The following is a 21,544-nucleotide window of genomic DNA, read 5'->3' as shown; positions in this document are numbered from 1 at the left end:
CTGAGCTGCGGGGGCTAGGGGCTACGGCACTGCTGTGCCTTACGGTGTTGTGTGTCGCTGCTAGTGCGACAGAACCATGTGCTGCTGGCGGTGTGGTACTGCTGTGTGCTTCTGCGGCACAGCCATGTGCTGCTGGGGGCTGTGGTACTGCTACGCGCTGCTGGGTTTCTGGCAGAGCTGTGTGCTGCTGGGTTTATGGTAGTGCTCTGTGCTGCTGGGGTATAGTGCTGCGCGCTGCTGGGACTGTGGTAGTGCTCTGTACAGACGGGGCCCAATGCTGTGCGTTTCGGGAGCTTTGGGAAAGTGCTGCGCGGTGCCCCTGGCACTGTGGTGTACTTCAGAAGCTGGGCGTCGGCGCTGCGTGCTGGCAGCTCCGGGGTGGATGGCAGTGCTCTGCAGTGCTGTTCGCCGCTGGCTCTGGTTCGGTTTAGTGGTGCTGTGTCCCCTTAGTGTCTGGTGATCCTATGTACTGGCGGGTTTGATATGCGGCATGGGGCTGATAGTTCTGCTGTTTGCTGCTGGTCCTCAGGCACAGCGGGGGTGCCGCTGAGTAGGGCCGGGTGCACCCTGCTAGTAGGGGTGCTGTTTGGAGTGGGGCTGTCATTTTCAGGTCCCGGATTCAACAGTAGTGCTAAGTGGTGCTGCAGGTTCTCGGCCTTCATGGCAGTGCTGTTCGGGGCGATGTGAAGGAGCGCCTGCCAGCTCTGCGGCAGTGAGGTGTGGGGCTGGATCAGTCGTAGGTCTGTGCATTCTTCGGGCTCTGGTAGCGCTGCTCAGCGCTGGGGTCCATGGCAGTGCTGGGTGAGAAGCTGCTTCTTTGGCAATGCCCCGTGCTCCTGGGGCATTGATGGTGATGTGTGTGGTTGGCAAGGACTTACATTCACACTGGCCCTCGCGGGGCTGTTTGATACTGGTCTGTGTTAGGAAACAGGAAGCTTGAAATGTTCTGGCATTTGGTTTAACAATAACTAAGCGGAGCCTCGCTTGACTGTAGCATGCAGCTCGACTCATGCCCCTAAACCCCTGTCCTGGTTGGTGATGCCATCCTCCTCCGGTACCAAGTCCACACCTGACCAGCCGCACAGGGAACTATTTCAAAGTGAAACCACGAGCGCTTCAAAGTTCACAAGCAATAACAAGCTCAGAGCTTTCTTTCTTAAACTCCATTGGCAAAGTATTTTTGGAGTATGTAAAACGTACAACTCCCGTAGCACTCTCTTTTACAAACTCTTGCACGCCTTTGTGAATTAGCTACAAAATATTTTAAATGGGAATATTCAGGGAATAATTCAGGGGATAATTAGTACAAATAGAAAGGTCTGTGTCCTCGTTAAACTTTTAATAGTAAGACCTCTCAGGGCAGTTCACAAAGGCATGTATGTAAGAGTGCGCAAAAGTGCACTCCTGGAGCACTGCTTCCTCCACTCAAAAATGTTTTGGGGAATTGACCCGTCTCAGGAGTCTCAGGGAAAGAGTTGCCCATTTTGAAAACTCAACCAACATATCTGGTACCTCAAGGCGCCCACTGGCTCCTTCCTCGCTTACAAGAAGTCCCAGTTCGGTTGTCAGCTGTAAAAAGGCACCCACTGCAACAGCACCCATGCTAAGAAGTATTTTCTTCCTGCAGTTCTACATAGCACGAGCTCGGCCCAAGGGAATTCTGGGTGTACTTTAGAAAGTGCAAAGGTAAACAATATCTAAAAAATACGAAGTCCTTTGCACACACGATAAACCAAATAACAATGCGAAAATGGGAATTACCAGTGTCCACTGAAAACATGCCTATTCCCACACATGAAGACCTTAGATATGGGGTCTCCTGTTAAAATAAAAAAGTTTGGCTAAGATTGCCCACTCAAAATTTAGATGTTGGCACAAAACCTACTGGACTCCCTCAAGACACGAAGAACGGGCCCCCCTCCCAGTGTCACCAGGAGATTTCTCTCATCTGATGTCCGGTTGCACACAGACTGCATCCCACTGGTCTGATGTATCTGATGTAATAAATAATATCTGCCAAGTAAATCTGAAGGTGACACCAATCTCAGTTTGTCTACTTGATGGATAGTATCAAGCAAGAACTTATGGAGTAAAAGAATATTGTCAAAAAAGAAGAAAGCAGATAAAATTTCAATTCTAGTTAGTTAGCATCGATGCAACACAATCATGAAAGAAAAAAGACGACACTGCAACATCCTAACAGCAAACTATCCCTAACTCGTGCATAATTTGGCAGTATGCCACCTTCTTATTGCGGCATCTAAATATGCATCACAATTATTCGCCTAATCTCATATTGTTATTTTCAGATTTTAGATTCATGGAACGGTTTAGTACTGCTCCTTTTTGTATATTTTGTTGGAGGGATTTTGCATGGTCTTCTCTCGGTTATCATCTCTTCTTATTGGTGGGACCAGCGTTGTTTTACACAAAAAGGTCATCTATGTATAACCCAAAAAGTATTTATAGTTCTGCATTAATGCGACAATAATCTTAGAAAATACTTACAGCTGCAAACACATTTAACTCACATTATGTAAAATATAAATAACAAGCATTGACAGTGACAATAGGGTTCGCTCATTAATGAAAGCGCCTCTACAGTCACTGGTGAGTGTAGGTACGCAATAAGACATCATAAACAACTTTGTCACCTGTCGTTTCACATATGCATCCACTGATTCACCCAATGACTTATTCTTCCATTCACCCACTTAGCCATCCACAATAAACACACATAAACTCAAAGAGCATATGCAAGCTAAATTAAAGGGAAAAAATGGAGAATAGAAAACATGCCACCGCCTAAGTGCATACACTTGCAATAAATTGTAAAATTACTCATACCAGTGGATACCTACATATCAATGGTATTGTTCAAATTGTGTCATTGTTTTAAAGTTCCACTACTGCAATCAAGTTTAGACGCAATATGTTAGCCATCTAGGATTGGTAAAACAATGATACCTATGCACAAAACAGTTTCAAGATGGACAGTCAGTAAACTTCATACTTGGCTGCCATCTTGGAGTGCAAATGTGCATAGTGTATCATTGCTATACAGATCCATGATGGCCAACCTAATGCTTTTAACTGTGGTGGCCATCTCGGAATGGTAGAACAATGATTCACTATGGACAATATAATTCCCACAAGACTTCCAGTTTAGAGGCACTGACAGCATGGGGAGTATGCATTGAAGATGACATGAGCGGAAAGTGGCCCAGTGGCAGTCTAGGGAGCGCTAGGATGCTCTAAAAAGCAAAATAAAAGAGGAGGAAAAACTAAATGAAGGAAGAAAGTGGAGTATTAAAGGACTGACGCACCAGCTCTGGCGATGAAGGCAATCCTTTTCAGATTGATATGCACATTTGATCAGGGCAAAACGTGTACGCTCACTGTGTAATAAAGAAATTGGCTCAAGTGACTGACCCACTGCACCATGCTGTTTGCTATCACTGACAAAAGCAGAAGGTGACTGAAACAAAATATACCAACTGCAGGAAGGGCTGATCTAAAAGCTCTCTATGCATACATGTATTTTTAAGGATTTGTTTAGTCCTTCCTGACAGGGTCTATCAAGTAATACCGCAGCACAAATCTATGCCCATAGTTTATGAAAGGGAGTAAACAACATCAAAACTACTGGCTACTAAGGTAATCTCTGATATTCCATATAACAAATTACATTTCTACTGGTTTTAAAATGGTGCAATAACAACCCACATGTATATGCCTATATGCTTTAACATATGTTTTTTATATTAAATAGATAATAAATAAGTCACACCTACAGACTTTGTTGTAACTTTTCAAAATTAACTAATTAGACGTATCACATCTGAAAAAAGGTTTCCCAATCAACCAATCAGGCCCCTTGCCATTATCATTGCATCATTGGCTTGTCACAATACCCAACTCACACATACTGTATTGAGCATAAGCGTTCTCACAGTTAGCAATCAAACAAACATTCTTAAAATTACAGATATGTACACAAGCACAATTTGCACAACAATATAGAAGCCATCCTAGAAGGCCTATAAAGAATTATCATAGTACATATATTTTATCTCTAGGACTTGTCAGAAAAATAACCAAAATCAAATACCTTGACTGCTATGGTATTCTATGAGAATATATGTAACAAAATACCTGTCTACTAAAATAACAATCCACCTTTAGACCCCTATTGGCTTTAATGCAGGCTTTTCACAATAAGTGTGTCAGCTCAACTGTCTTTGTCACAACATTTTAGAATAAACAGATCAGATCGGTGGCCTCTGACACAACACTTCCCAATAAACCCATATGGTCTACAGTCTTTATATTTGGTTTGTCACCATAACCAACTCAGGCCTACTGTCTGCACATACGCTTTCCAGCATGACAGCCATCCGGCATACAGTCATAAAGTTACAAATATGTACAAAATTGCAGTTAGCAATTCAATGTACAAACCCTAGTAAGAGAGCCTAAGAAGGATTCTGACAAGGCAAAACTTCTACCTCCAGGTTTTCTCAGAGGGGTTAACTAACACCAAAACCCTTGCCTATTACAGCAATGAGTGTAATTCCACTGAACAAAGTGCCTGCTCACTTGCTTTAACACGGTATAATACCAAACTAACTTTAAAGGCCTATTAGCTTTAACATACGCTTTTCACAATAAATAATTCATGCCTACTGCCTTTGTCATACATTGATACAAAGATGTCCAAACTTACATTTGGCAATACTATATACGTGCCCTCCTACGGTTTAGCAACAGCTCCACTGTCAAGTCAGACCTAAAAACGTTTCAATGAAAAAAAAAAACTTTTTTAAAACTCCTAAAAAATTTCTCAGCTGTCAAAACAGCTATGACTGATCATTAAGGGGGGGACGTGCTGGTGAAGATGATGGATGCTTAGCTCTGAAGCTCCATACCGGCCCTGAATGTACCCTAATGTTTTGACCGCCTATGGATGCCATCAGCCCATATAACAAAGCACAACAGCGATGTGGCCACCAGGAGGAGCCCCTGAAGCCGTAAGGAAGTGGCAACAGCAGTGGCAGAGTGGGGTCAGTGAGAAACAGGCCTGTGGCGTGGCACAGCAGTGAGAGTCCAGGAAGCTGTTTACCGTCCAGGAATGCTGCGACCGGCGGGCCAAGCCTTACTGAGGCGGTGAGCGTCCTTTCAACAGGGACCTGCACAACATTCAAGATGGAGTGGAGTGTCCCTCGCTGCCCAGACTCGGCGGCGGCTGCCTCACCCCGGCATTCGCGTGAGGACATGAACGCTTTACTGAGCTGACTGGTGAGCGGTGCTAGGGGTGATTGCCACGCTGAGGCCTCGGGGCACCAGGCCCGGTTCTAGAGGGTGGGCCAGGCCCACCCAAGAAAGATCCTGGCCCACACAAGGCCATTCAGAAATCGAAAAGCAGGTGCACGTACCTGAGCTGACTTCTGGCGCACAACTCGAAAAACTGTTGCAGTCTAGGTGAGCGTGACAAGGAATATTTTAATGATCCTCTTTCCATGTGTCAGATACCCAGAAAGGATTAAAAAAAATTATGTATGTCATATTTGAGTGAACTTAGAATTACTAGTGAAATGACTAAATCCACGGTGGTGGCACAGCACCTTGCATTGATCACTGTTAATATACAGCCTTACATCTTGTTAACTACTAAGGACTTTGACAGGTTCCTGCTAACGCGCCTCAGACTTAACATCTTGCATAGAACCTTGAGCTTCCCCGAGGTAAACAATTGGTCAAGATTACATTGTAACTGCCCCTGTGATGATATATCAGCCCAGTTGTCTATACATATCTTGTTTTTTTGTAAATTTTATTCCATACCTAGAAAAAGATGGATTGCCCCAGTATTAAAGAGAATGGAACTGAGACGCTGTCGCCCGGCATTCTTGGCATACTGTTGCTTCTGTTACTGCCTTTTTAAAAACTATTTTTACATTTCGTAAATCAATTGTGATATGAATTCTTATGTATTGTTTTTAGCTGTATTTATCTTTTCTATTTTAATTATGGAAGTTGTCTGTGATTTATAAATTGTACATTTATGGTTATTTGCTTTATACAATAACCGAATAAAGTTCTTTGAGTTTGACTGAGCAAGCCACATATTCTGGGCAGGCCGAGGAGGAGACACAGCATGTGGGGCATCTCCACCAGTTCCAAACCTCAGGGAGTAGCTGCTTTTGAGCAGTACACTTAGTTCGTGAGGGGGGTCATGGGTCACAACAATTGGCTATAAATGTTGCGGGTACCTAGTGCCGTCCTTCCTGTGTTAAAAACTATGCATTGACATACCAGGTAGAGGTTGAGTTTTTAATTCTTGTCGAATTCCATCCACTTATGGAATGGTGAGGGTGCTGTGCACAACTCAAATTGATGGAACTTCATTAAAAAGCACTGAGAACTGAAATAACTTTACATTTAAAGAAATATGACAAGAAACAGGTAAAATGCAATGCATGTTTTGGCAATGTTGCAGTAAAAACTCATTTACTTTATATATTGGAGCACAAGGAGAGGTGAAAGCAGAGGTGAGATAAGCAACAGAGGGAAAGATAAAAGGAAATGAGAGACTGGGGAGTAGAGACAAGCAGAGGAAAGAGGGAGAAAGAATTGAGGGAGAGAAGAAAGGAAAAGAGGATAGAAAGGAGGGAAATAATTCTGGATACGCACATGGAGGCAGAGAGAGATTGAGAAAGGAGAGGGGGGGGGGTAACAGAATTATTTAACAGTTATAGGGGGGTATGGATACTGGGTAAGGGGCCTAGTTTATGACTAGTTGTAAGGTTCTATTTATCTCCTGGAACGTCAACGGGTTACTCTGCCCGCGAAAAAGAAGGCTAGTGTTGAAGTATATAGAGCAGTCTCAAGCTAAAATATTTCTTCTTCAAGAAACCCATCTAAGTTTCAGTGAGGGCAATGAGTTATTTCGCAAACTTGGATGGGTTGAGGCGTTTTGTTGCTCTGGGCAGTCAGTTGCAAGTAAGGGGGTAGCAATTTTGATAAAGTTCGGTGTAGGTGGTATTATTAGATCGACAACACCAGATCATACGGGAAGATGGATTATGGCTGAGGTAGATCTTAATGGGGAAAAGCATATTATTGTCTCATATTCTGGGCCAAACACAGATGATCCTACCCACCTACTCAAAGAGCAACTTAATTTGGTTGAGGTCAGTTCACCTATTATCATGGGGGGGGATTTTAATATCCTTCTGGATCCAAGACAGGATCGCTCTAATCACTATCAGCATGCCACTGCAATTCGGTCCAGGCGTGTCATGGTCAATATGATGAATGAGATTGGGCTTATCGATGTGTGGAAGGCTAAAGGGGGGGCAGCTCCTGGATACACTTATTTTAGTAAAAAACATGGCCATGCATCGAGACTGGACTATATCTTAGTAGACAGGCAGTGTCTAGAGATTCTGGAAGATGTGAGAGTTTTACCTATTATTATATCAGATCATGCTCCTATTATGTTTTCGATAGCCGTAAATGGGAATTCAAAAATGGCACGTCCTAGATGGACGTTAAAAAGGTCTGCATTATCCAATCAAAATATAGTCACCTCTATTAGATCATCTATAGACAATTACTTCACTGACAATGACGGTTCAACTTTTCCTGATTACGTATGGGACGCTTGGAAAGCAAATATTAGGGGTTATCTCCATAGCCTAATATGCTCTGAAAATAAGGAGGAGGCTAGGAAGTTTAAAACTTTAGAGAATAAAATAATCTCGCTAGAGAATGTTCTATTGGGAAAGCAACAATCAAATTTAACTCAAATATCTGAAGAGCTGGAACTCCTTAGATTAGATTATAGAGGTCTACTAGATCAAAAAATTAAGGCGCAATGGGATGCTCATGCTATGGATAACTATGAATATGGTGAGAGAGCTGGTGCAGTTTTGGCAAGGAAGATCAGAATGGATAGGGTTCGGAATAATATAGATAGGTTAAGGCTCGACGACCAGGGGAACATATCCTGTAAACAGAAGGATATGGAAGATCATCTGCTTTCTATGTTCTCTAAACTGTATGAGGAAGAAACAACACGGGAGAACTCCATGGGATGGTTGACGAGTAAGGCCCTCCCTACCTTGACTGATGATGGTAGAACCATTCTTAATAGTCCTTTCACTGAGGAAGAGGTTAGGGAGCATATTAAAAAATTGAAAAATAATAAAGCAGCGGGGCCTGATGCCCTCCCGGGGGAAGTATATAAAATTCTTGAGGAGAATCTGGCCCCCAGACTGTGTGAATTATTTAACTATATATATTGCAGAAAGGGTAGGATACCAGCATCATGGAGGAGGTCTATTATTGTGCTCATTTTAAAGCCAGGAAAATACCCCTTTAGTGCAGATTCATACAGACCAATCTCCCTGCTAAATGCTGACTATAAAATCTTTACTAGTGTTTTGGCAGGGAGATTGGCTAAGTTAGTCCCACAACTATTCAATGTTGATCAGAAAGGTTTTGTGCCTGGTAGATATATCCATGAGCTGAACCTACAGTTGATTGGTAGCATAGATTTAGCAGTGACACGGTCGGAGCCCCTGGCAGTGGCTGCATATTATTATAGTTATTATAGAGGCTTTTGTAGCGCGCTCTGTTACTAAAAAGTATAGTATCCTGGCGCGAAAGAAAAGGGAGACAGATCATATTACAAGCGGAGTTAGAGAGACATCCATTAGGCAGTGATGTTAAAAAGGTGGGTTTTTAGGCCTTTCCTGAACGTCATGATGGATGGGGATGTTCTCAAGTGAAGCGGAAGGGTATTCCAAGCTCTCGCTGCTCTGACAGAGATGGATTGACCGCCGAGCCTGCTATATTTAAACTTTGGCACAGTCATTTGGTGGAGGTTGCTTGATCTAAGAGGGCGATTGGGAACATAAAGGGAAAATCTTTTCCTCAAATATGCTGGACCCGTTTGATGAAGTGCTCGGTATGCTAGCACGAGGATCTTAAATAAGATCCTTTGAGCAACTGGGAGCCAATGAAGATCTCTAAGGGGTTGGCGGACACTAGATCTTCTGGGTATGTTGAACAGCAGCCTAACCGCGGCATTTTGAATGACCTGGAGGCGGTGGATCAAATAGGCTGGGAGTCCGCAGTAGAGGGCATTCGCATAATCCAATCTGGATAGTATAAGAGCGCGAATGACCGTCTCCTTGGCCTCTCTTGGGAGCAGAGGGAGAAATCTGCGCAGGGTTTTGAGGGCATATGATGCGGCAAAGGCCTTCGATCGTGTCAACTGGGGATTTCTGTGGAATACACTTGGGGTAATGGGTTTTGGTGAGACTTTTGTTCAAACTATGAGAGGGTGCTATGAAGGAGCCTCGGCGGAAATCCTTCTGAACGGCCGATTAACATCTAGCTTCAAGATAGGGAGGGGCACTAGGCAGGGGTGCCCTATTTCCCCTCTCCTTTTTGATATTTATATTGAGCCGTTGGCACAAGCACTCAGGATCGATGAGACAATTACACCCTTCAATTATAAGGACTACAGCTGTAAGCTCGCCTTATATGCCGACGATCTATTGATCTATACAAGAAATCCGGCTGAAGTACTCCCTAGGGTAGAGGCGATAATGGTGGATTTTGGCCACTACTCGGGCTATCAAATAAATAATTCAAAAACAGAGATCATGTGTTGGGGGATTGATAATTGGGTAGGTCCTTGCAGTAGTCAGTTTAGATATCTAGGAATTATCATTACTCCAGATATCAACAATTTAGTTCAAGTCAATATTAAGAAAGTAAGTAAGGATATTGATCAGCTTTTCTCTAGAGGGCAGAACCTTCCCCTCACAATTTATGGTAGAGTTAATTTGGTCAAAATGGTTATTTTGCCTAAGTTGACCTATTTGTTTAATTCAATCCCCCTTTCATTTTCTGATAAAACTCTAGCAAACATTCAGGGGAAGATTGGTAGCTTTATATGGGCGAGAAAAAAATCCAGGTTATCATGGAAAAAGTTAAAAAGAAGATTATTAAAAGGCGGGCTAGCACTCCCAGACATAAATTGGTACGCTCTATCCTTTCAGCTAAAAAATGTCAGGTGCTTACTGTCATGCCCTGATGATTCTAATTGGGGGAGAATCTTGAACTTAATGGTAGATCTAGAGGGCGGAGAGTTTGGGTTCTTGTACAAATTTGGAGCGGTCAAATTTTACAAAAAAGTACGTTTAAAGGTATTAAAATCGGCCCTTAGAGTCTGGATCAAAGCTAAAGAGAGATGGGGGATTAAGTATTACTCTGAGTTCGCCCCAATTTGGGAATCCCCAGGCCAACCTCTATGTTTAAGGGACAGTTTGTCCCTCCCTATTAGGAGAGCAGGAATAAATATTTGGTCAGATCTGATAACTTCGGATAGAGTTCTCCCGTGGGAGGTATTAAAGTCCAGGATTGGGGACTCCCTCTCTAAGTTTAAATACATCCAACTTTGCTCTTGGTTTAAGGCCGAAGAAGAGAACATCGGAGGAAACTGGGAAATTGAGAGTACTCTTTTATTTCCAGGGCCCAGGAAGAAAGAAGTTGGGTTCTGGTATAGGAAGATGCTGGAAGTAGAGGAAATGCACTCTCCTGCACCAAATAGGGTATGGAACTCAATGAAACTTGAGGTAGACTCAGCTATTCTATATGATTATTCTTTAAAAATACTATATAAACATGTGAGAACTGTATCTCTAAAAAAGAATCATTTTTTCACTCTAAATAGATTATATTACACACCAAAAAAACTTGCGAGGTTTATAAATCCACCCTCTTCCTGTCCAAGATGTGGGCTGATAGAAGCGGATGATATCCATATATTTTATGAATGCTTGATAATAGGCCCCTTTTAGAGTAGAGTGGAACGGGCTATAGAGAGTATTTTCAAATCAAAACTCTGTTTGAACATAGCTAGAGTCATGTTTGGGCTGGAAGTAGAACTTATTGCTGAATTTGGAGAATCACACGTTGCATTATTTTTTTGTTTCATTTTGATCGCTCGTAGAGAAGTTTGTAAGATGTGGAAGGATCCTAACCCCCCGTCATATGACAACTGGTTGAGAGCCACACTGAGAATTGCACGCTTAGAAACACTTTTAATCCACAGAAGGAATAGCACTATTTGGGAACCTTTTTTTGAATGACGAACTGCAATGAGGTTGTAATAATACATGGTCCAATGATTAACACCATGCCTTGGTATAAAAAGGCAGGCCAGGTTGGCCCCAGGCGATAGCAAGAACTCCGGCCCGGGCCACCCAGGATAAGATTGTGCCACAGGAGAAAAGTTGCATTCGTCAGTGGTGAGATGAGGAACCAAAAAAAAAAAAAAAGAAAAAAAAAAGAGAAAGGAGAGGGGGGAAAAGGCCAAGGAAAAGATGAAGTTGGGAAAGATTGAGTGGAGAGAAGGGTAGAACATGAGATTGGTAAAGAGAGAATTTGTAAAGAATGAGTGCCATGACGAAGCTCTGCTCAAAAGCCTACAGCCAGTGCGTATAAAATACTTTGCTCCTAATACTAAGGCTTGCAGTCTTAAAACCCCTCAAGCCACTGTATTCCACTCTCAGACTCTCCCTGCCCTTTCATCTCACTCTTGCAGTTTCCTGCTTTGTCCCTTTGTAGTTGTTTTTTCATCGTTCTCTTCCTCCATCTTTCTGATCTCTGTGTTTTCCCTCTCCTGCGCTCGTTAAAATATCTGAGGCTAAAAATGCTTGTTCCCTAAAAATGAGTGCATATCCCCCCACCCTAGGAACCCACTACCTCAAATTAAGCACTGTATATGGAAGGATAGGAAATCAAAAAGTGAACAGAAGGGTGATGGCAAACAAGACCAGACTTGCGGTACTGGTCATCGGGCATTTCCCTCGAAGGCTGGAAGGTTGGGTGGGACTGTTTTGTTACTGGGGGCCAGTTTTGTAGAAGTGCTGCAGTTTTTAAAAGCACCCGCTGCAGAGTTCCTTGTATATTCAGAAGTTTGCAGGCAACAATAAAAGTGTCTAGATAACTCTGGTGAGTAATGTGCCTACTAATGTAGCTACTGGAGAGAGATCAGAGGTTTTTTTTAGTGGCAGTTTTGACTCATCTAATGTAGCGCAGAGGGATAATATGCCTGCTGCATAGAACGTGTACCATGCATATCACAGAACAGAATTTTATGTGCATAGATGAGTGGGTTACTACTTTAGTCACATAGATCCTTTTGTTACTGTACAGTTCTTAAGTTACAATCGTAATATAGCACAGTGAGCTATGAACTGACATCAAAAAGCAGGATACAAGCTCCATGGTGCAGGTTAGAAAGTTATCTTGTTTTCCCAGCATTTCATTATCCTAATGTTGCCAAAAAGGGTTTGTTTGGATAGAAGTAAATTCTTATTAGTAAATCCAACCTTAAACATTGTTACGTTCTGAATTCTGAGTTTGTGCTTCTCCAGACCAAGCACTCATAGAAAACGCCAACCAGCATGGATGACGTGAATCCCACACCTTGTAGTCCCCTTTGTCTTATGTAACATTGTCTATACACTGATTTACACATGTTAGATCCATTGTCTCTGTATGTATGTGTGATGTACTATGTTTTTTTTCAAGAGCACCTTACCTGGCATATTTCTGTGCCCTCAAGACGTGTTTTAAGGTTCATAGTATACATCCATTGTACCCTCAACTCCTGTTGACATTTTTATATTAAATGAATGGGCAAGCGGAGCTATGAAGTGCACGGTATTGTGTTGTTTGGTCTGAGCATGTATATTTTCATGTTTGTTTACTAAAGGGCACCGCAGTATTGTTTTCCTGAATTTTTACAATGTTACAAAACTCAATACTAGCAGCTCAACCATGCTGTTACTTCTTTCATTAAGGGCTTCAAAACAGATCGAAGAAAGACAAAGGCCCAATGGAGAATGGGTTATGGAAGAAATCATTTGCATCAGCACCAAAATTAACGACCAGGCCTAATTTCCACATGGTTCACATGAAATTTTCCACCTAACTACTACACCAGGATTCAGCTGTGGACATTTGGGAGAATAACGAAGTGTGGATGTGGGAGATTTAGAGGAACATAATGGTCTTGGCTAAGTAAGGAGAGCAAGTCAAGCGGAGTGGGTAGTTATGTACAGTGGTGCTGCTAGCTAAATGCTTAGTAGTTACAAGAACTTAAAAACTACCCTTTAGTTGATCATTCGTAGCTGAGTGAGGAGAACAAGTCAAGTGGAGTGGGTAGTTCTGTATCATAGTTCTGCTATCTAAAAACTACCCTGTATTAAGATTTTGTAGCTGAAACTGCTTAAATGTAAATTGATACTTGTATAGCGCACTACTCACCCGCAAGGGTCTCAAGGCGCTTGTACGAAAACTGCTGTGGAACCCATCTTGGCTTTCCCTGTGAGGTGTCCACTCCTGGGCACCCCCAAGGTGGAGGCCAGGCATCCATAGCGTTGTGGGGGCTGTTGTGGAGATTAAGCAAACTATTGCCCAGAGTTGGACTCCATGATTGGAATGGCACCGAGGCGAGAATTATCAGGTCCGTGGAATTTTGAGCCCAAGACCCGCCGAGGAGGGGAATTGAACCCTGGTCCCAGGCTAGACCTCTGCATCAGGGTCTGCCGCTCTAATCATTGAGCCACACTTCTCCACAAGTGCTACATGTGGTTTATTGTCCCATTTTGCCTGCATTATATTCGTATTTGGTTATTACTTTAATATGTACAATTAGCAGACTTCACATTTCCTGTTGAAATGTTGTCACAAAACATTAGCAATCGTTTGAATGAACATAAAAAATGAAAAACTTAATAAAATATTATTTTAAAAGATTTTGTTTATCCTATATACTATGAAATCCCTCCCTTCCTCTCAGAACCCACGGAAATCAACTGCGGAGTACCCCAGGGATCTCCACTCAGCCCCACACTCTTCAACATCTACATGGCCCCTCTCGCCGCCATCGTCAGACAGCATGGCCTCAGCATCCCATCCTACGCCGACGACACCCAGCTCATCCTCTCACTGACGAAGAATACTGAAGACACCAGACTCTGCTTCCAGGAAGGAATGAAGAATGTGGCCGCCAGGATGAAAGACAGCTGCTTGAAGCTCAATTCAGAGAAGACCGAGGTCCTCATTCTCGGACCCTGCACATCTGCTTGGGACAACACCTGGTGGCCCTCGGGAAGTCACCCACCCCTACAGGACACGCTCGTAACCTCGGCATCATCCTCGACTCCTCCCTCTCCATAAACCGCCAGATTAACGCCGTCACTTCCACTAGTTTCGACTGCCTTCGCATCCTTCAAATGGATTCCCCCAGACTGCAGAAGAACCGTAACCCATGCACTCATAACCAGCAGACTGGACTACGGCAACGCCCTCTATGCCGGAATCAACCGGAATCTTCTACACAAACTCCAAACCATCCAGAACGCCGCAGCCAGACTCGTCCTCGGGACACCACATCACGAGCACATGACCCAACACCTACGAGGCCTCCACTGACTCCCCGTCGAGAAGAGGGTCACCTTCAAACTCCTCACCCATGCCTACAAGTCCCTCAACAACATCGGACCCAAATACCTCAGCAAGAGAATATCCTTCCTCGTACCCAAGAGGAACCTCCGCTCTGCCGACCTCGCCCTGGCAGAGGTCCCCCGCATCCGCAGAAATAGAACCGGCGGGAGAACTTTCTCCTACATCGAGCCAAGACCGGGAACGAGCTCCCTGTGAACATCAGATGCTCCCCGACCCTGCACACGTTAAGGAAGGACCTCAAGACCTGGCTCTTCAACTGACCGGAGCCGCTTCCCCCCCCCAGCCCCTTGAGACACTCACGGGTGAGTAGCGCGCTTTACAAACCCCTGATTGATTGTTTGATTGATTAAATCCCTGACCAAGGTCCCCCTAACTTTGTTTGTGTGACCAAATGTACATCACAGGGTGGTAGCTGAAAAGTAATTAACTTGATCTAAAAAACTTTGACAAACAATGATTTTGGAATTTATATGGCTTACATTAACAGGTAACTAACTGTGTAATATGGTCCAATGCTCCCATCGAGATGTTCTGGTGACATCATAAATTATGAGGCTAAAGGCCGAGTGGTTTGTAAATTCATCTTTTAAAAAAAAAAAAATTATTGAGCAGAGCATTAGGTTCAAGAAATACATGGTATACTGAAAAACATTTTCAATAAAACCAGTTTCTACAAAAAAAATCGAAGTGACAGCCAGACAATACATAAAGAAAATGACAAAGAACTCTAGCTAAAGCAGCTAATTATATGCTAATTCATAAGGCAAAATGCTAATTTATCCTAGAACACTGCAGCAATAAGGAAAATTGCTAATACATCTAAAGTGCAATGCCAATAAAGTGCTAGTGCCGTCTTATCTCCTAAAGCCAACATAAATACAACAAGGATTTGTGGCTATAGAAGTTCCTCACATCATTAACCAAAGTGCAAAAATGCATTCTATAAAGTGCTAAAACTGCTAAAGTGCTAGTGCTGCTAAAGTGCAATAAGAGAAAGTGCTAATGCATTTTAGTAAAAAGCTGCTACATTAGTTTACCAACCCTGGTGCTATAATCTCTCTTTAAATTTTTCTAGTTCATTGAAAAACGTACAATTTTTTTCAAATTTTTTAATAGCTCCTACCCTCCTAGCGCAGGCTTCCTCAAATTTTCAGGTTCTTTTCATTTTGTTGAACCATTTCAGATGAGAAGTTGCTTCCCTGGATTTTCAATTCTTCAAAATTAGGGAGCGAGCCACCATACACGAAATAGATACGAAGGTTTTTTCGGGTTCAGATAGTATCTTTTCATCTTTACTGATACCAAACAAGGCAGCCTCGGCCTTGAGCATAATACTCTTACCGATTGTTTGCCCAATATCCGAGAAAACTGCCTCCCAAAAAAGCCTAAGTCCTGAACATGCAAAAAAAGTATGATGCCACCCGCCCTCCCCATCTATTTGGTATTTTCTGCCATCCAGCCTGCATCCGGTCTCCCGAGTTATTTTGTCCAGATAAGTCTCTATCACGGAAGCCTGTCCCTGCTTATGTAACAGCCGATACCAGTTTCCCACCCCTTTCACTTTGGCCCCATAGAGGGCTACCGCAAATTGATTAGGGGTGTCCAAAATACCACTGGTATTTGTTAGCAAATGAACAACACGTAAATATTCAAGAAAGGTCGGCTTCTGAGGGCCTTCCGCCCGTGCCGTTATTTCTTGCCAGGAGATCGGCCTATTTTGAATTATAAAATGTCATAACTCAGATAGTCCACAGCCTTCCCAAGTACTTATATGCATAGATTGTAACTGGAGGCCGAGAGTCATGCATTCTCTTAATTTTAAATACTGGAGACCAGATGAGCCCATCTTTTAAAAAAGAGGACTGGAGTCTAAAAAGATAATCTTTTAAAGTCTTATAACGCGTCTTTTTTGGAAGTTTAGAAGTTTTAAAAAAAACTGGGGTTAGTAATCCAATTTCTTGTGTCATTTTATCCATAAAAAAGCTGTCACTAGTAAGATTAAATCCCATCAAACCAGCCACTAAATCTAAGAAGGCAGCCTAATAATAAGTTCTCAAGTGAGGCAGCGCTAAGCCCCTTTGTACTATGGGTAATTGGATCACGTTCAATTTAACCCTCGGAGCTTTCTTACCCCAAATGAATTCCCTAAATAGAATATCACGTTCATTAAAGTATGACTGATTTATTTTAATCGGGACATTAGAAAATAAATAAATAAGCAGCGGGAGTATGGACATTTTGATCAATGAAACTCTACCCACTATCGGTAGGGGGAGTAATGTCCAGTGTTCCAACAACTTATTAATCTTGCCCTTCATTTTTAGGTAGTTCAGCTCAAATAACTGATGATACTGATTAGATAGATATATTCCGAGATATCTTATAGGATCAGTTTTTGTTGCTTGTATCTTTAAACAAGATGGAAAAGAGTTCAAATCAGCATTCAGGGCGAGAAGCTCGGTTTTATTGGCATTTATTTTGTACCCGCCTATTTGCTCAAACTCCGAAAATTCCCTCAGAGCTGTTTCGAGGTTTCTCTCTATCGGGAGTCAAATATAAAATATTGTCATCAGCGAAGAGTTTTAGTTTAGCCATACCAGGTATCGGGGGTTGGATAGCAGCATTATTTTGTATCTTTAAAACCAGAGGTTCTATAAAAAAAGTAAAAAGTAATGGCGAAAGCGGGCAGCCCTACCTTGTTCCGTGGTTTATATTTATGGTTCCTGCACAGTTTGAGTTAATTATGATCTGGGCAGTGGCCCCCTGATAGATGTTTCGTAACATATTAACTACCTGTGCAGGAAACCCGAACCGACCCAAAGTGACAAACAAGGTTTTCCAATTCACAAGGTCGAAGGCTTTCTCCGCATCAACCATTACAATACTGGCCAGGATGGAATGTGTATTAAAATAATCCAGCGCATGTATTAAAAACTGGGTGTTGGTCGCCATTGATCTGCCGGCTATAAAGCCGGTTTGATCTCTATGGATTATTTCTTGAGCGGCAAGTAGAAAACGTTCTGCCCATATCTTCATCAAGATTTTATAGTCAGAATTCAACAGACTAATGGGCCTATATGAATTCACATCTTCGGGAGGGTTTATCTTTTTTAACAAAAGAAACAATTATTGCTTCTTTAAAAACATCTGGGACTTTGCCACCTTTTTTAACAAAGTTAAATAGGTTTTTCAATGGGGTAGCAAGTTCTTTTAAAAATACTTTATAAAACTCGATAGGGAACCCGTGGTGCCCACAAGCTTTTGCCCCGGCCGTTGATTTAATAGCTGCTAAGATTTCGGCACCATCTACTTCCCTTCCCAATTCGCCAATCTGGCTATCTGATAGCTTGGGGACATTCGTATTTATGAAATATTTCTGGATTTGCTCCTCCTCCACTAAATACTCAGTAGAGTACAGTTGATGAAAATGGTCCACAAAAGTCTGTGAAATATCGCTATTATTAACTATTTCTTGACCAGTCCGAGGATCTAAAATTCTGGTTATTGTGGCTGATTCTTGATTTTTCCTAGTGGAGTTTGCCAAGAATTTACCCATTAACTGACTTTCTTCATAGATCCTCTGTTCGTGAGTTGCAAACCTCTTCCAAAGTAAAAAAGTCCCTCAGCGCTGTTCTTGCCTGTTCACATAGGTTTGGAAGAAGCTGAAGTTGGAGAGCATATTCCTGATCCACTTCAGTTTGCAATTGAGCTATCTTAATCCTACGGGTATTGGACTGGGCGGCCGTTTAGGCTATTATCTGTCCACGGGCTGCTGCCTTGAATCCCCCCACAACGAAAAGGGGGCAGCTGTACCATCATTAATCTGGAAATATTCCAAAATCCATTTTCTAAATCCCTGAACCCAATTCTCATTTTGCAAGAGGAGACGATCCAGCTGCCACCTGGGACGTTCCCTGCTTCTTTCCCCAAGCACCATTTCTATCCCAACATAAGCATGGTCTGAAAAAGGGTTACAGCCTATACCGGCATCTTGAACCTGAAGAGATCTAGAGGTAAGAAAAAAATCTATTCGAGAAGCCGTCCGAAAACGGTGTGAATAGCAGGTGTAGAATTACTTATCTAAATTGGCTTCCCGCCATGGGTCCACCAATTGATATTCTTGTATAATGGTTCCCATTATTTATTTTGTATTTGGTTTTAGTTGTTTTTTATTTTCATTCGAGGTATCTTTCCTTATATCCTGAATGTAGTTAAAGTCCCCACCAAATACCACCTGCCCGGGGGATCCTATCAATAGATCATTAATTTTAGTTAAGGGTACAATGTCATCTGAGACTGGACCATAGTCATTTATAAAATTTAGCGTTTTCCCCTGTAACTTGGCTACTATCCATAACCACCTTCCATGTATATCCCTATGTACTTGTATAATTTCCCAGGGAAGTTTACTAGAAAAGTAGATTGCCACCCCTCTAACCGAAAAACCCGAAGATGCAAAAAAAACTTTAGAAAAAGTCTTAGGTATAAAAAGTTTTGGAGAGTTAGATTTCAAGTGTGTCTCCTGTAAAGACAAAACTTGGGGATTTAATGAAGGTAACCATCTAATAAGAGCGCCATATTTCCTTTTATTTTGTATTGATTGATAGGATCTTGCATTTACTGGTTTCCACAATTAACCCTTTCTTGTACCTTACCTAAACCTTCAGAACCTTCTGCTCGTGCTCTTTTCCCTGCTGTGACTCCCATCCCACCCCAAAGAAAGAATACCCACCCCTTAAAATGTGGTAGTGGCCCTGCTACGCACACTGCCCACATTTTGCCCCTCCCATCCAACTTCCTGGGTGTCATGAAATTACACCCTGAGTGACCCTGCTAACCCCGGGCCCACCAACAATACGAAGAGAAAGAGAAAAAAACCTGATCTAAGTGTGTGTCAAAGTCTATACGCTAAATTTAGGGTACCCCTTTTTTCATTTACCGAAAAGTTGATCTAGATAAGAACCAATGTCAACAACACTCTTAATTACAATTGACAGTAGCCTATCAGTAAAAATATTTCCTAACCAACCCGGCTATATCTCTAGAGAGGTCACCCTTAATGTGCCATTTCTACTGGTAGCTCTATATATATACCAATATTCAATCGCCAGACCCTGCTGAAATCTCTTTTAACAAAGCCTGGGCCTCTTCGAGGTCTGAAAACATAAAGAACTTTCCTTTGACTAAAACTCTCAGTTTTGACTGCTGAGCAATTGATGCTTGCGCACCATCAGCTTTAAACAAATGCAAAATTTTAACAAATTATTTTCTCCTGCGAGCAGCAGCGGCAGTCATATCAGAGAATAAGCGGCACTTATTAGTCTTGTTCACAAAAAACTGTCTCTGCTGGATAGCTTTTGTCAAAATCCTCTCCTTTATACGGAAGTCTGCGAAGTTCAGCAAGATAGGTCTTGGTATCGTGGAGCTTGGGAAGGGTTGCGCTGGGACACGGTGAGCTCTTGTAATGGTGAGGTCGCCTTCAAACTCGGGCAGGACGTGCTATTTGATAAATGAGTTTACCCATGGGAGGGGCTGGGAGCCTTCTATCCCTTCCGGAACTCGTCCTCAGGACACCACATCACGAGCACATGACCCAACACCTACATGGCCTCCACTGACTCCCTGTGAGAAGTTGGCCTGGTATATGATGTTCACTAGTTAAAGTGACCACCTTGTACCATGCCAAGCAACCCTTATGGTGTGGTTGTAAGTCAACCTTTTCGGACTAGCTGCCCTAGTGGTAGCGTAGGCTAAGCAGTCTTTGAGGCTAAACTCGTTAAAGCGTGTTAAGCAGGCTGTTTTACCAAATGTAACCCCCCTTTATACCAATGAAAGGACACCACACAGATATATATTGAAAATATATATGTATTTATTTCTCAAAGTAACCCCTAGACTCTTTATGAGCACAGGAGCACAAATCGTTAAACAAGACAACGTTATAATATACAGAAGTTGCACTTTATATGGATGGGCCCTGGTGGCCACTCAAACCATATACTAAAATAGTGGTATAAGTACCACGAACAGGAAAGGGAAAAGGCCTAGGGCCTCTAGAATCGCTGGGCCTACAAGGAGCTAACTTTAGTTAGTGACCAGGAGGTCCACGGGTCGCGTGTGCAGTGAGGAAAGTCGGGCTCCCATAGGTTTTCAATGGGTGCGTAAAAGTTACAAAGTTACTGCAGAAAGGGTCTTCTGGGTGGACTACGATCTCAAGATTCAAAACACAGACACTAGAGATGTTTCTCTACACTTGGGCACCGGAGTGCCAGCTTTACCTCACCCACAGGAAGCGGGTGCATAGGTCTCGAAGTGCGTCGGGTTTCTTCTATCGATTCAATGGAGCCTGATGACAAAGATGCTGCAGGCGGTCGGTCCAGAAGAGCTGCGTTGGATCCAAGGGTGGATCGGAGTTGTAGAAGACCTGAAAGCAGAGGGGACAGTGTTCACAGTCACTAGCCAGTGACCGGCGTGGCACCAGGTAGGTACCAGGCGATGTCGGGTGCAAACAGGTGGTTAGGTAGCTTGTCCCCGCAGCCACGTGGTCCCTGAAGGTCGACGACGTCCAGGAGTCGGTTCACAAGCTGTCCCACGCAGGCTCTCGCTGTCGGCGGTGTCGGTGACTCAAAAGAGGCAAACAAGCCTTGGCAAAGGCAGGAGTCGCGGAAAGAGATGAAAGCTGATTGTTCTGACCAGCAAGGTCAAAGGGGCTGCTCTTTTGGAGAGCAGCTAGGGCCAGTCTGGAGCAACCAGACCAGCGTCGTTGATTTCAAAATAGGTCGCCAAAATGGCCACTAGCCAACGGGCCAGGGACCGGGCAGGCGCGTCGAGATGCAAAGTGCAGAGGGGCCCCACGCAGATCGTGGAGATGCTGGAGGGCTCACCTTTGGTGCAGATGCTGCTCGATGGTTGGGCTTCTCAGGACCCAAAGCACAACTTGGAGGGAGCCTCTGTTGTTGCGCTTGCAGCTTGTCGTCGGTCTTTCAAG

At 43.1% G+C, this 21,544-nt stretch overlaps 1 protein-coding gene across 2 annotated transcripts in view; it reads left to right on the top strand.

The window, feature by feature from the left end:
- The window catches only part of SSTR3 (somatostatin receptor 3), a 386,046-nt gene that overhangs the window by 339,071 nt on the left and 25,431 nt on the right, over window positions 1–21,544 (top strand). The window lies entirely within an intron of this gene.

The sequence above is a fragment of the Triturus cristatus genome, chromosome 4_2 (assembly GCF_964204655.1).
Source record: "Triturus cristatus chromosome 4_2, aTriCri1.1, whole genome shotgun sequence".
In the NCBI taxonomy this organism is placed as follows: domain Eukaryota; kingdom Metazoa; phylum Chordata; class Amphibia; order Caudata; family Salamandridae; genus Triturus; species Triturus cristatus.
The sequence above is the reverse complement of the archived record's forward strand: the minus strand, read 5'-3'. Positions and strand labels throughout refer to the sequence as shown.